We start from the raw sequence: 13,104 nt of genomic DNA on the forward strand, positions 1-13,104 counted from the left end.
ATGATGCTGTCCCTCATATCCCCACACTCCCAGGCATTGTCAACCGCATTGTGCCTTTTGACACATCCATAGGTGGTAAGCCTGGGGGTAGTGTTGTTTCCTATATGCTGCCTTCCAGTGCCAGAGGCAGCAGACACTTCCTTATCTGAGCCAAAGGGAAAAGATCTGACTGTAGGGCTCTCACTTTCCAGAATTATTCCAGGACTCATTGCGAGGCTGTAATGCCACACACCATAATGGCACTGGTATCAGGCAATTTGACGATGAGAATGCCATCCTAAACCACACAGGTCTTGGCGTGCTGTCCCTAACAAACACCTAACCAAATTAGGGTAAAGAGCCCCTAAGCTTTCCTCCATGCTGTCAAGATTCAGTGGTTGCATGGCCAGCACGTGGACTTTAGAAAGGCAAAAGATGGTAGAGCATTGTGATTTAGAAATGGTAAAATAAAGTCAACAGGCTCACTGCTACTGATAGTGGATGGCTTTACACATCCACTGACTTTTGTTTACCTTGCCCAATATATGCCAGACCAGCGGAGGCTCAAGAGAGCATATATATATATATATATATATATATATATATATATATATATATATATATATATATATATATATATATATCAAAAAGTTCCCCCTCAAGGCATGGCTCTGCCCATCATCTCTGCCTAGGCTTCGCTCTTTACTGCAAGATTGTCTGACAAGTTGTCAGAACTGTATGAAGTTACTTTCCAGGAGACAAGCTCCGCCTCTGAGCACCTCCAGCCTTTTCCTTTCCTAGCTTGAGATTCCTGGGGAAATTCCAGTTTCCTGGGGTCCATTGTTTCCCTGGTCTCCGAGGCAAAGGGCGGAGCACCAGCAGCTCTTTAGAGTGTCTTCCTTGTTTGCCAAGAGAATTGCTACAGGAACTATGAAATCCCACTCTTACAGGTCAGGAAATGTGGACAGGGAGAGCGAATGTGCGGAGACTAGCTATGGGGTATATTGCCGTACAGTTAAGCCAGCCAGGCCATAGGAACCCTTCTGCTTTAGAAACTACTCACAAGCATGTCTGAGATCAGCTTCCATGCTGTTTGCCACCGAGTTTTCAGTTTTCCATTTAGCTCATGCTTTAGCAGCCCTCTTGGGCCAGGCAAGGAACAGAGCATGCGCAGAGGCACACAATGGTTTCCCAGGGGGGCCATTCGTTACCATTCCACATAACTCTGAATCAGTGGAAGTAAAGTTATGAGAGAAAAGCTGAGGTGAGACTTCAGGGTAGAAATGCATTCTCCCCTTCTTCAGAGAGGAATCATGGAGACGAGTCTTTTGCAAGCCACATCCTAGGAGCCTAAGGCTAGTGTGCCTATGCAGACAGGGTGCCTCATAGGTACTCCAGGTTCTCAAGGTGACAATAAAAGCAGCTCACCAGACAGAGCTGTGGGTGGCTTCATAGAATATGAAGTCGAGAAATTTAATCTATCCTGTTCCCCACTTTCACCCACTCACTAGTCCTGTGGTTCTAGTAGTCACTTAGTTTCTCTCAAGCATTCATTTTGTCTGCAAGAATTATAATATGTGGCCTGACTCACTCGTAGGTCTCTGTAGCTCAAAAGAGATTGTAAAGATGAATGCACTATTGTGAATTGAAGTGCTCGGCTTGTCTAAGGTAACATCTTCATTCACACTTGATCTGGCTGATTTATGTTTACAGACCTCTTTGATATGTCTCAGGGGATTCCTGGATGGGCTCACACCCTGGCAGAATTTGCTTGTCTGGCGTTTAAGACATGCTAGGAGACTCTCCTTACAAAGTTGTCTGTCTGCCTGTGGCTTCCACTTTTTCTGCACCTGTAAAAATGAATGTATAACGTAGCTTGAGGCCAGTAAGCAAAACCCACATCCCTTTATCGCTCAGTTCTGAGAAGGAGGTCAAATTAGCAACTCCGTGAGAAAAGAACCATCTTGGTTCCTTTAATTGCTGAAGTCATTCCCAGAGGTACACAGTGGGGCTAACCTAGTAGTCAATCCAGTAGTTCAAATACAAAAGCAACCAAGTTTGTTGGGGTTCAATGGGTTGGACATAGAAGCAACGGTTTCTTTATAATAACCTGTGGGAAAAGGCTAGAGAGAGAATATGCCATCATATCCCAGCCTGGCCCAGAGAAGTGCCCAGGGGTGGGAGGAGGACACTGAAAACTGATGAAAGATGGAAAGATAATGAAAAATAGAAAAAGAACCAAGGATTAGGAAAGAAAGATAATGTTCTATTTAAGAGATGTAGGGGAGGGACAAAGATCTTATCAAACTGAGGCTTTTCTAACTATAAATAGTAACATGTAAGGAGCATGCTCTGTGTAAGCAACCACCACCTCTGTCTCACAGCAGGGAAATGGGACACAAAGATGCTGAGCAATCTTCCCAGGAATGAGCAGCCAGTGAGGATCTATCCGGAATCTGAACCCAGATTGATGGTCTGGCTCCAGCATCTACAGTCCTAATGACCTCAGCTATACAGAACTATGTATTATTCCATAAGATCATTGTTACATCTCTTGTAGAGTAAGTGGGAGTGAATAGTCTGCTAGGGATCCTGCCTTCTCTGTTATCTTGAAAGGAAAAGAAAATAAGGTGGCACCTATAGCTGTGTCCCTAGATTCCTGCTTCTTAATTTTAACTCCAGATACGAACAAGGCTTGCATGTATTTTATAAGTATTAACCAGAGTATCAAGGAATATAGACTGGGCAATTAATATAGACTTATGAATGATGGGTACAAGTTACATTTGAATAATGCTTTATAATTTATAGAGTTTGTTCAAATTAGTTTTCTCGTTTGAATTTCCTAATAGCTTAGGTAAAGAAAAAAAGTATTTTCCTATCTTAAAAATAAGGAGATGAAGCTCAGACAGTACTTAGAGAAAGAGATAAAGCAGCTTTGTCAACCTAAGGGCCCCAGCACGTAGGGCCATATGCTTTGCCTCCTTTGACGGAGGTTTCTGTACAGATGCACACATGTGTTTTCAGAGCTTTAAGTTTTCCTTGCAGGGACAGCACAGATGCCCTGGTGACTAGGGGCACTGCATGTTCTTCTAGAGGACTCAGCTTTGATTCCCAGCACCCACACAGTAGTGGCTCACAATTGTCGATAACTCTAGTTCCTGGGGTTTCAATGCCCTCTTCTGGCCTCCAAGGGCACTAGGGTGCACAGACGGCTCACATGCATACATGCAGACAGAACATCGACACACATAAAGTAAATAATACATAAATAAATAAACTTGATTGAAAAGATGTTAATTTGAGATTTATTTTGCCAGGCATATGGGTTTCTGTCATGCTTTGGCATCTTTTCTGAGTTAAAAATGGCTAGTCTGGGAATTTGTTGACACAGCATGGGGACCTTGACATTATTGCTACCAAGACTCTTTGAGAAATGAGTTTTCCTACTCCATCTGTTTATTTTGTATGAATCTGTGATCAATTGCCCAGACCGTAAGGCTCATTATTTTCTGCCTCTGCCGGAACCCTTGTAAAATTCCCTATTGAGGAGTTCTGTATTAGTCATCATCCTTTGCTTGAGTTTTGGAAATGTCTCACGCTATTCTCAATGACACGAAAGAAATTCCTGCAGGGAATGCCCACAGTCCCATGCAAACAAACGACGCAAGTGCTGGGACCCAGTGACTAAGCCCCTAAGGAGTGTGTAAGTGGGAACTGATGGAAAGGAGGCAGGGTTTCCTGTGAGCTTCCCAATCTTCTGCTCTTTATTTCTCTCCTAATTTCCTGCAGTCATTTCCATTGGAGCTAGAAGACATAAACTTAGAAAGCAGAAGTCTTCCTAGGAACAGAAAAGCACACTACACCACTTCAGGGTTAGAATCGTCTAAGTCCTTAACCTGTCTCTTTTCAATCATCCTGACTATTATGGAATACCCCTACTTACATTTTTTTCTCATACCCATTGACCTATCACAGAAGAAATGAAAAATTCCTGGGGCCATAAAATTTCCTCCTAAGTGAATTTCTTCTCAAGGGCTTAATTGGTGTCGGGCATGTTTGCATTGCAATGGACAGCATCCAAGGAAACTCCCGGAGTGGTCAGGAAGTGCTGTTTCAGTGACTCAAAAGTAAGACTAATTCAGGTTATTCACATTTGTAATCTGCAGTGATGCATACTTTATCTAGTAATGATCAAAGATTATATTTCTCTGACACACAAGGTCTCTTTGTAACCCAATACCAGTCTCTTTCTGGTTTTCTCAGTTGTAAAAGAAAAAAGGAAGAAAGGAAGGAAGGAAGGAAGGGAGGGATGGAGGAAGGAAGGAAGGAAGGAAGGAAGGAAGGAAGGAAGGAAGGAAGGAAGGAAGGAAGGAAGGAAGACAAACAACTCTGGTCCTAGCATGTTGATTTACTATCTGCAAGGAAGACAACCAAGTTCTTATTTATGACATACCCTGAAAATCAAAGGCACAAGTACATAGCATAATTAACAAAGCTGTATGGTGCTTGTGGTAAGTTGTAAAGTTACCATGGCTCATCTTGTACACAGCATTCAGGGCATTCGCCTCAGCAATGGGAAGAGTGTAAAATGCAACATTGCCTACAGTTTGAACAACGCAACACATTGAAGAAAGACCAGAAGAAACGTTTCAGAAGACACAAAAGAACCTGCAAGGCCACTCTCTGAGGAATGGCAGCTGCCCTAAGTGCCTCTGAGAGTCCTCGTCTGATAGTCACATTTTCCCTGTGAACTTACTTGTAGTTACACAAGTTCTTCAAGGGAGCCCTGTAGGAATCCTGCAACAGGCAGGGGTGGGAGATCTTTAGAGGAAAAGGTGTACCAATGGGCAGGAAATGAATATGCTGAGAAGAAAGAAAATAGCTTCAAGCAAAACTTAAAAAAAAAAAACAAAAAACTTTTATGTCTCTGTGGTGAGCAAGATAATGAAGGGAAAGCCCTGTCTGTACGCAGCCTTGTGCCTGACAGAATGGAGTGATTGTGAGATCACTTCCCCGGCAAAGTCCTTCTCCAAAAGTAGGTTGAGAAGCCAGGGCACATTTAGCAATCCAGGGAAGCAAACACTACAGAGCACACTGCAGCAATCCCATGACCCATGGTGAGAAGGAGCAGAGAGGCACAAGCACAAGACATAGAGTCCTCAGGAGGCAGACAAGCTGGTCCTGAGCTCTGAAAGTCCCACAGATGCATGTGAGTACAGGTAGCCTGCAGATGCACCATATGGGAGGCACTTTTTGCGGCTCTTCTCTATGTTGGGATATGGAGAACATTCACAAAATTTCACTGTTCTGAGGTCCAATTCCTTGCTCACTTTTGAGAATTAGAACAAGAACTGTTCTACTAAGTATCACTGAAACCCACATACTTATACACAGGCACACAGATACATACAGATTCAGACACATTCATATGCACGCATACACAACCATATGTATAAACATATACATTCACATACATATGCACAAATTCACATGCACACATATAAACACATTCACATACACATATATGCACACATACATACATTCACACATATGTATAATACATATACATATTTATGTGTACATATATATTCACATATACACATTCACATACACATATATGCACACATACATACATTCACACATATGTATAATACATATACATATTTATGTGTACATATATATTCACATATACACATTCACATACACATATATGCACACATACATACATTCACACATATGTATAATACATATACATATTTATGTGTACATATATATTCACATATACACATTCACATACACATATGAACACATACAAACTACATATACTTACATGCATACATATACATATATGCACACATGTGCAATCACATGTATGGGCACACATGCACACATATGGATGTGTGTACATACATATGCATGTACATGCACACATACATGTGTGCATACACAGAGGGAATGTAGGGATACACAAATGCTGTAGATGTGCAAGCTTTGGCTGATTTGATGCAGGGTACTTATCACCTGGTCACCCGGCTTTATTAACATTGAGACACAATGACTTTGTCATTGAATTCTACAAAGTTCAAGCAGGGGAACTGGGCAATCAAGTTAAAAAGTGTAAAAAGGAAGTCTCATAACGAATTCAGTAAGTTTGTGATTTTGTGTTGGCAGCACCAATTACCATCCTCAAACACACAATGGGCTGCAGCCTAGATAATCTTGAAAAGTCTAATTTGTTATCTTATGGATTCCTTTAAACTCCTGGGCATCTTCTCAGTACCCTATCCTACTTCAAACTGTAGGTGATAACCAGGACTATGAGTCCCCAGCTGTCTGACGCTGTTTGAGTTTGCTTTTGTATCTCACCAGGCAGAGTGACCAGAGAATGCAGAAGGGAAGAAACAGAGAAGTCTCAAGATTTACTCTACCAAGCATGGAATAAGACGATGGGGTCATGGTATGGAGCCACAAGTACCCCTGACTCTAATTTCCTTGCATGACAACTGACCCAGCCCCTCCTGTCCTCTTCTGTGGTAGCCTTGTCTTTATGGTGCGTGTGCTCCCTTGTCTGGAGTCCATCTGTGCCCTCATTAACCAAGCTCTTCCTCGTCAGTGAGTGACAGAAGATCAGGTACCATGACGCTTTCTATTGTCATTTTGATGGGATTTAGAATCACATAGACTTCTGAGTATGTCTTGGTGGGAGATTCTAGATAGGATAACTGAGGAGGGAATCCATCCTAAGAGATGTGGACAGCATCACTCTATGGCCCGATGTTGAATGTGGATAAAAGGAGGGAGCAAGCATCCTTCATGTTTTCTTGACCACTGATGCAATGGGTTCGCCTACCTCAGGCTCCTGCTACCCTCAAACCATGAGCCAAAACCAAACCCCTTCTTAACTCATTTTTATTAGGTATTTTGTCTCAGCAAAGACAAAAGCAACTAATACAGATGCCCACCTGCACTGTGCACTTGTGACCCCTTCTATTTATGTTACATGACTCTTGCCTACTCTTCACATGTCACCAAAACCCATATCCCAGTGCTTGAACACTGGTGATGCGACTTTTAGTGCCTGTAGTGAACACAATTCAGTGTCATGTAGGGAGGGGGTGGACGAATAACTTAACATAGAAATTAAAAAGATACCATGGGGGCAGTTCCTCATTTCACGACTCCAAGGAAATCTTGATTATTTAATTTTACCTATATTCAGGGGAAAAGGCCCATTCAGAACTCAGGCCTTTTTCCCCAGGTATTTACATCAGATAAAAACCCAACAAAACTTTAAGTACATTTGTTCATGTTTATCCAAAGTAAAAGTTGATATGTATTACCTGCTATGAAAAAAATCTACATGAAAAATTTGTGTTTCTCTACGGTGATTTAAATTTTTCAATTTTTACTTAATTCTAAAAGGAAAAAAGAATGAACCAAGGTGCTAAAAGGCCTGTCAGTAAGGCTCACCATTGCTGTGAGTGACAGTGAGGCTCACCATTGCTGTGAGGGACAGTGAGGCTCACCATTGCTGTGAGTGACAGTGAGACTCACCATTGCTGTGAGGGACAGTGAGGCTCACCATTGCTGTGAGTGACAGTGAGGCTCACCATTGCTGTGAGTGACAGTGAGGCTCACCATTGCTCTGAAGAAGCACCACATCCAACAACCACTTGAGAAGAAAGGATTTGTGTGCTACCGTTTCATAGCCCTCTTCATCATCAAGGAAAGAGCAGGAGCTCAAGCAGGGCAGGAGCATGGAGGCAGAGCTGATGCAGAGGCCATGGAGGTGTACAGCTCACTGCCTTGCTCCTCATGGCTTGCTTGACCTTCTTTCTTATAGAATCCAGGATCCGAAGCCCAGAGGAGGCCTCACCAACCATGTGCAGGATCCTCCCACATCTATCCCTAATTAGAAAGGGCCCTATAGGCTTGCCTACAGGCCAAACTTATGAAAGCATTTTTTTTTCTAGCTGTGTCAAGTTAAATAAAGACTTGTTAGCACAGGAATGGAAAAAAACATTGTAAAAGTTACCACAATTCAGGTATTTTCAAGAATTCTAGGCATAGTAAGAGTTTTTTTAAAAATACATTTTGTGCAACTACTATGAAAATCGCAAATTTCCTAAATCTTGATCATTTATAGTTTAACAGCAGAGTAATATTGTATAAGTAGAGACAAATTAGTTTACCACATTAAATAAGCTATAGTTTAGTTTGATTTATCCATTGTATAAAAATATAATTTCCATCTACAAATTCAGACAAAATTCTGGCATGTTATTCAGGTTTTTGTTACTATGTTATGCTGTGAGCATTTCTGTGGGATTATAAACATTCTTTGGGAGACGGATCTAGCCAAGTGAACGATGTCGGCTAGTATGCACAAAGCCCTGGTTATATCTACAGCGTTGCAAAAGGCACACATAGCAACTATTCCTCACATACGTGACTTGTGGTAATTGTATATTTCTTATATAATAAATTTGGGTTCATGACAAATTATTGTTATTTTTATATTAAACAAAAGGCATTAAGATTTCTTGAGCATTTCTTTTCAATGAGTCTGAGGAGGGATGCTTGGAAAGGGCTTCATGAAACCAAATCAATCCCCACCTCTCTATGCAACCAGAAATGACCCAATGAACTAACCTTTGGTCTCAGCCTTTTGCCTATTGGAATTATAGTTGCAAGCCACAATGCCCAGCTTAAGACTTATATTTTAGCTTAAAAATTATTTTCCTCTGGCTAGAAAAAGAAAGAATAAGTCCTGAATTATTTGAAATGTTGGTGCTCTATATTTCAGTTCTGTCAAGAGTTGACAGGTAGATAGGCTGGGGAGTTTCTGGGTTTTAAGTTTCCTGCCAGCTGTAACCAGCTGAGTCTTCCTGTCCTGGCCCACAGCAGGGTTACCTGAACCTAGCTGGGCCCAGAAAGCTGGAAACAGCATTGCTGATCTCCCAGGGCCAAGGATCAAGTTGGAGGCAGGCTTGATATGTCAGCTTGGCTGCTCCCCGACTCTTGGCCTCTTGTTCCCTTTGGATTGCTGGTTTCCCTTAGAACAGCCTTCATCTGATGTCTTGAATTATTTTGGTCTGAGTTTTCAAATTCTTCTCCTAGAAGCTACATAGATATCCTAGATGTGAGTTAACACTGAAGTCCCTTTAGGCTTTGTCTCCATTCTCTGAACCTGACCTTGTCCCTGAAGCTGGAACTTGAGCTATACCATACCTACCATGTGTTTGCCTACCTATGTAGTTCTGGAGTCTTACTAAGTTAGACTTCGAATCTCTCAGACCACCACCACCACCTATTAGCTACACTCCAACATCCAGGAAGTCTTCTCATCTAGGGTCTGCATCTGTTTCTGTTCTCTAACACATTTGTTGGGCATTGATGATCAGAGAAACCCTCTTCAGATTCCCTCCTGCTCCCAGCGCTGTCTTTCATGGTTGACACCTGACCTGCCTCTTCATGCCTGCCTGCCTGTCTGCCTTCCTTCCTTCCTTCCTTCCTTCCTTCCTTCCTTCCTTCCTTCCTTCCTTCCTTCCTTCCTTCCTCCCTCCCTCCCTTCCTTTCTTTAACATGGACATACCAATAATCTTTCCTAGATCTGTGAGGATACAGTCAATGAGTCCACATGGAGAGCTCAGGTCATTGTCTGACACACGAGTGTTTAGCATGTCTTAGTTACCTCTTAAAGCCAGGTAGGGTCACTGGTCAATTTACACTGATTTTTGCCTTTGACGTCCACAGAGACTGACAGACACAACCAGGCAGGCAGGCAGTTGGGCAGTCAGGGAAGTATTTAGGTTGGGTCTCTTACCTAGATGTGTTCACTGGTTTTACTTATGTAGCCTTTGTTATATGTTACCATAGCAACCCATTTATTATCATCTGTATTCATTGCCAATCTGACTAGGCCTAGAATCACCCAAGAGATATAACTGTAGGTATGTCAATGAGGGTGTTTCCAGAGGGATTTGAATGAAGAACGAAGACCCATCCTGAATTTGGGTAAGACTGCCATAGAGGTTGAAGTTAGAGAGTGAGTAATAAGGAAAAGATAGTTACAAAGCAAGCTGAGTGCCTGCGTTAGTTTTTCTCTGCTTCCTGACCACATTTACAACAGGACCAGATATTTATACTCCATCTCTTCCCTACCAGGGCAGACTGCGTTTCCTCAGACCATAAGTCTGTTTTGTTTTGTTTTGTTTTATGTCATGTATGTTATCACAGCAATTAAAAAAAAAGTAATATACTACTGCAAATCTCAGGTCTGTGCAAGAAATCTTATTTGAAAATATCATCTGGGCATTGCAGCCTTCCTGCCAGAGATGGCTTGCTTCTTTTACCTATGTGAAGCAAAGGACTAGAAGGGAGTTGTTTCCACCCAAGACTGCACACCAGTCCTCTGCACACTGACCACTGACCATCCATGTGCCTAAAGAGCTTCTTCTACAATCCATCACCCTCAGTCTCACACTTAGGTCAAGGGGAGATGAAGGGAGACTGCTAGTGCATAAGGAAATACTGTTTGGGGAACTTTCAAGAGATAGATCACAACAATGGGTTGGGCTCAAAATCCTTCCTGTGTGGGCCTCTACACTGCAATTAATTTTCTAAATGTATTGTTTGCCAAAACAACTTGTTTTTATAATGTCAGTTAATTTTCCACACTGAATCAAGGGCATTGTTAGATGCCTGACTGGTGAAGCAGCTTCCATGGCTATAAAGGCAAGAGTGATCTAGAAAGATAAAATGATATAATCAAATTAACTAAAAATACACAAAACTTTGCCTTGTGTTTGCACAAGAGGATATGACTAGTGTTGTGTGCAGTCATTCTTCAACACAGAAGCTGTGTTGAAGGCCTGAGAGTGGGGAAGACAGAGACCATGTAGTGTGTGTGGTACTGTGATGACATTCGTGTGTGTGCTTAGTTAGATTATGAACGTATTAGTCCTTCAAATGTGTGCTTGTAGTTCCTGTGTGAGCCCAACAAGATCAAAACCTTTACCCTGCAGTATTCTGGAAATGAGCAGCAAGAAGGTGTCTTTCCTGCACAGCCCAGAGGAATTAGAAGCCATGCCACACAGGTGAAAGGAGCTGGAAATGACAAATGTAGGAAACGGATAAACTGCCGTCTGACTCCAAGCATCTCATGCTGGGGCTGAGGCAGTCCCACCAGCAGCACATCCTGGGATCAAAGGAGACAAGCATGTCATGGAAACCAGAGGAAAGGGAGTGGCAGCCAGTTATGCCTCATTCTTTTCTACTACCCTTACGTTCACAGGAAGGAATGGCAAGCACTGTCATCTTTCAGGACAAAAAGCACTGATGTAACAAGATATGAGATATAAATATCTAACCCAAGTCATCCTCCATCATGCCCATGGCCTGCACGATGTCCCTGTCTGGTTATCAAGGCCTTCACTGTCTTCTGGAGTAGTTTCCTCTGTTCCTGTTGTTCCCCGAGCCTTGGATACCCTTTCTCTTTCTCCAGTCAGAATCCCAGCAGCTTGCTGAGGTTAGAATCCTTCCCTCCTGGGACCCAATGTGGTTGTTTCAAGGCCTCTTTGGGACATAATTTATGGACTGGTCCTAAACCTTGTGGCAACATGACAAAGGGAGGGACTTGTGTGGCAGACACTACTGCTGGGCTCGCCTTTATATCTCTCCCTGCAGAGTGAATCCACCTGCTGTAATGTGCCACACCATGGTCTTGCATGTCCCTTTGAGAGTATGTTTATTCTCGTGTCATACTCCAGCACCTGTGCTGCCATTGGCACAGGGAATAAAGGTGCTGTTGTTATCAGTAATTATAACAATTTTTTCCATGCCTGCCTTTTCCTTTTGTTTTGTGGAATTTTTTATTTGTTTTTTGTTTTGTTTTGTTTTGTTTTGTTTTGTTTTGTTTTTGCTAAAGATCAAGTAGGCAATAAGTTGATAGCAAGTTAAAGATTTTGAAGCTTTCTTTATAAGTGAAATTGTTGGGCCAATGAGATGACTCTGCAGGGAAAGGCACTGGCCTCCTCCAGCTTTGACAGTCTGAGTTTGCTAAGTCAAACCATCTAACCTCCAAATGTCCTACTGACCTACTTTCACCATATGAGCTCCCCATCCTACATCCGATAGCCTCCCAAAATAGTGCCATCAACTAGGAAACAAGGGTTTAAGATATGAGTCTGTGAGGACATGTATAGGTGTAGGTGCATTTTCGATTCAAACAACAACAGAGATGATATGCACACCTTTGTCCATTATCTGAATCCCTGAGGTATGGTTTTCTGATTTCTTCCCATTTTCAGTCCTTCGAGAACTTAATATGCACAACCCTTTCTTGGTGCAGAGCTATGTTGACTAAACTCATTTGTACCTACAGAATGTGTCGTGGGACTTACTCTTTAATTTTTTCTTTTCTTTTCTTTTCTTTTCTTTTCTTTTCTTTCTTTCTTTCTTTTTTTTTTTTTTTTTAAAAAACCTCACAAAATTCAAGTATCACTTTTAGGAGAGTTAAAAAAGTCTTGGTTTTCCAATAGCACTGAAGTTGTTCTCTAACATGATCAAGAAGGCATTTTGATGGCTTTTTTTTTTAAACCAGATATGTATTCTTTCTGTCAACCCTGGTTGCCTGAAGTACAACATGGGCACAAAGATCTCAGTACAGTTCACTCTTCCACTTTGGGATTCTAGCCATTGTTCTAGCTCAGGGTCCTTGTGATGGTTTGTATATGCTCAGCCCAGGGAAGGGCAGGATTAGGAGGTGTGGCCCTGTTGGAGTAGGTTTGTCACTGTGGGAGTGGGTTATGCAGTTGTCATTCTAGTTGCCTGGAAGTCAGTCTTCCACTAACAGTTTTAGTGCTAGATGAAGATTTAGAACTCTCAGTTCTGCCTGCACCATGCCTGCCTGGATGCTACCATGCCCCCATCTTGATGATAATGGACTGAACCTCTGAACCTGTAAGCTAAGCCCAATTAAATGTCCTTCATAAGACTTGCCTTGGTCAAGTGTCTGTTCACAGCAGTAAAACCCTGACTAAGACAGTCCTGCTCTCTCTGTTCATGAAAGAGTCAAGAGAGGCCCCTAAGGGCCTGTTGTATCCCACACCGACTCTTGGG

General features: G+C 42.2%; 1 long non-coding RNA gene across 1 annotated transcript in view; it reads left to right on the top strand.

Annotated features, from left to right (window-relative positions):
- The first annotated feature begins 12,196 nt into the window (after nt 1-12,196).
- Nucleotides 12,197-13,104, top strand: part of LOC110304069 — a 63,975-nt gene continuing 63,067 nt past the window's right edge. The window contains exon 1 of the long non-coding RNA XR_002379009.1: nt 12,197-12,262. This is a non-coding gene — a long non-coding RNA (uncharacterized LOC110304069). The remainder of the gene's footprint in view (nt 12,263-13,104) is intronic.

This window comes from Mus caroli, chromosome 10 (genome assembly GCF_900094665.2).
Source record: "Mus caroli chromosome 10, CAROLI_EIJ_v1.1, whole genome shotgun sequence".
Lineage (NCBI taxonomy): Eukaryota > Metazoa > Chordata > Mammalia > Rodentia > Muridae > Mus > Mus caroli.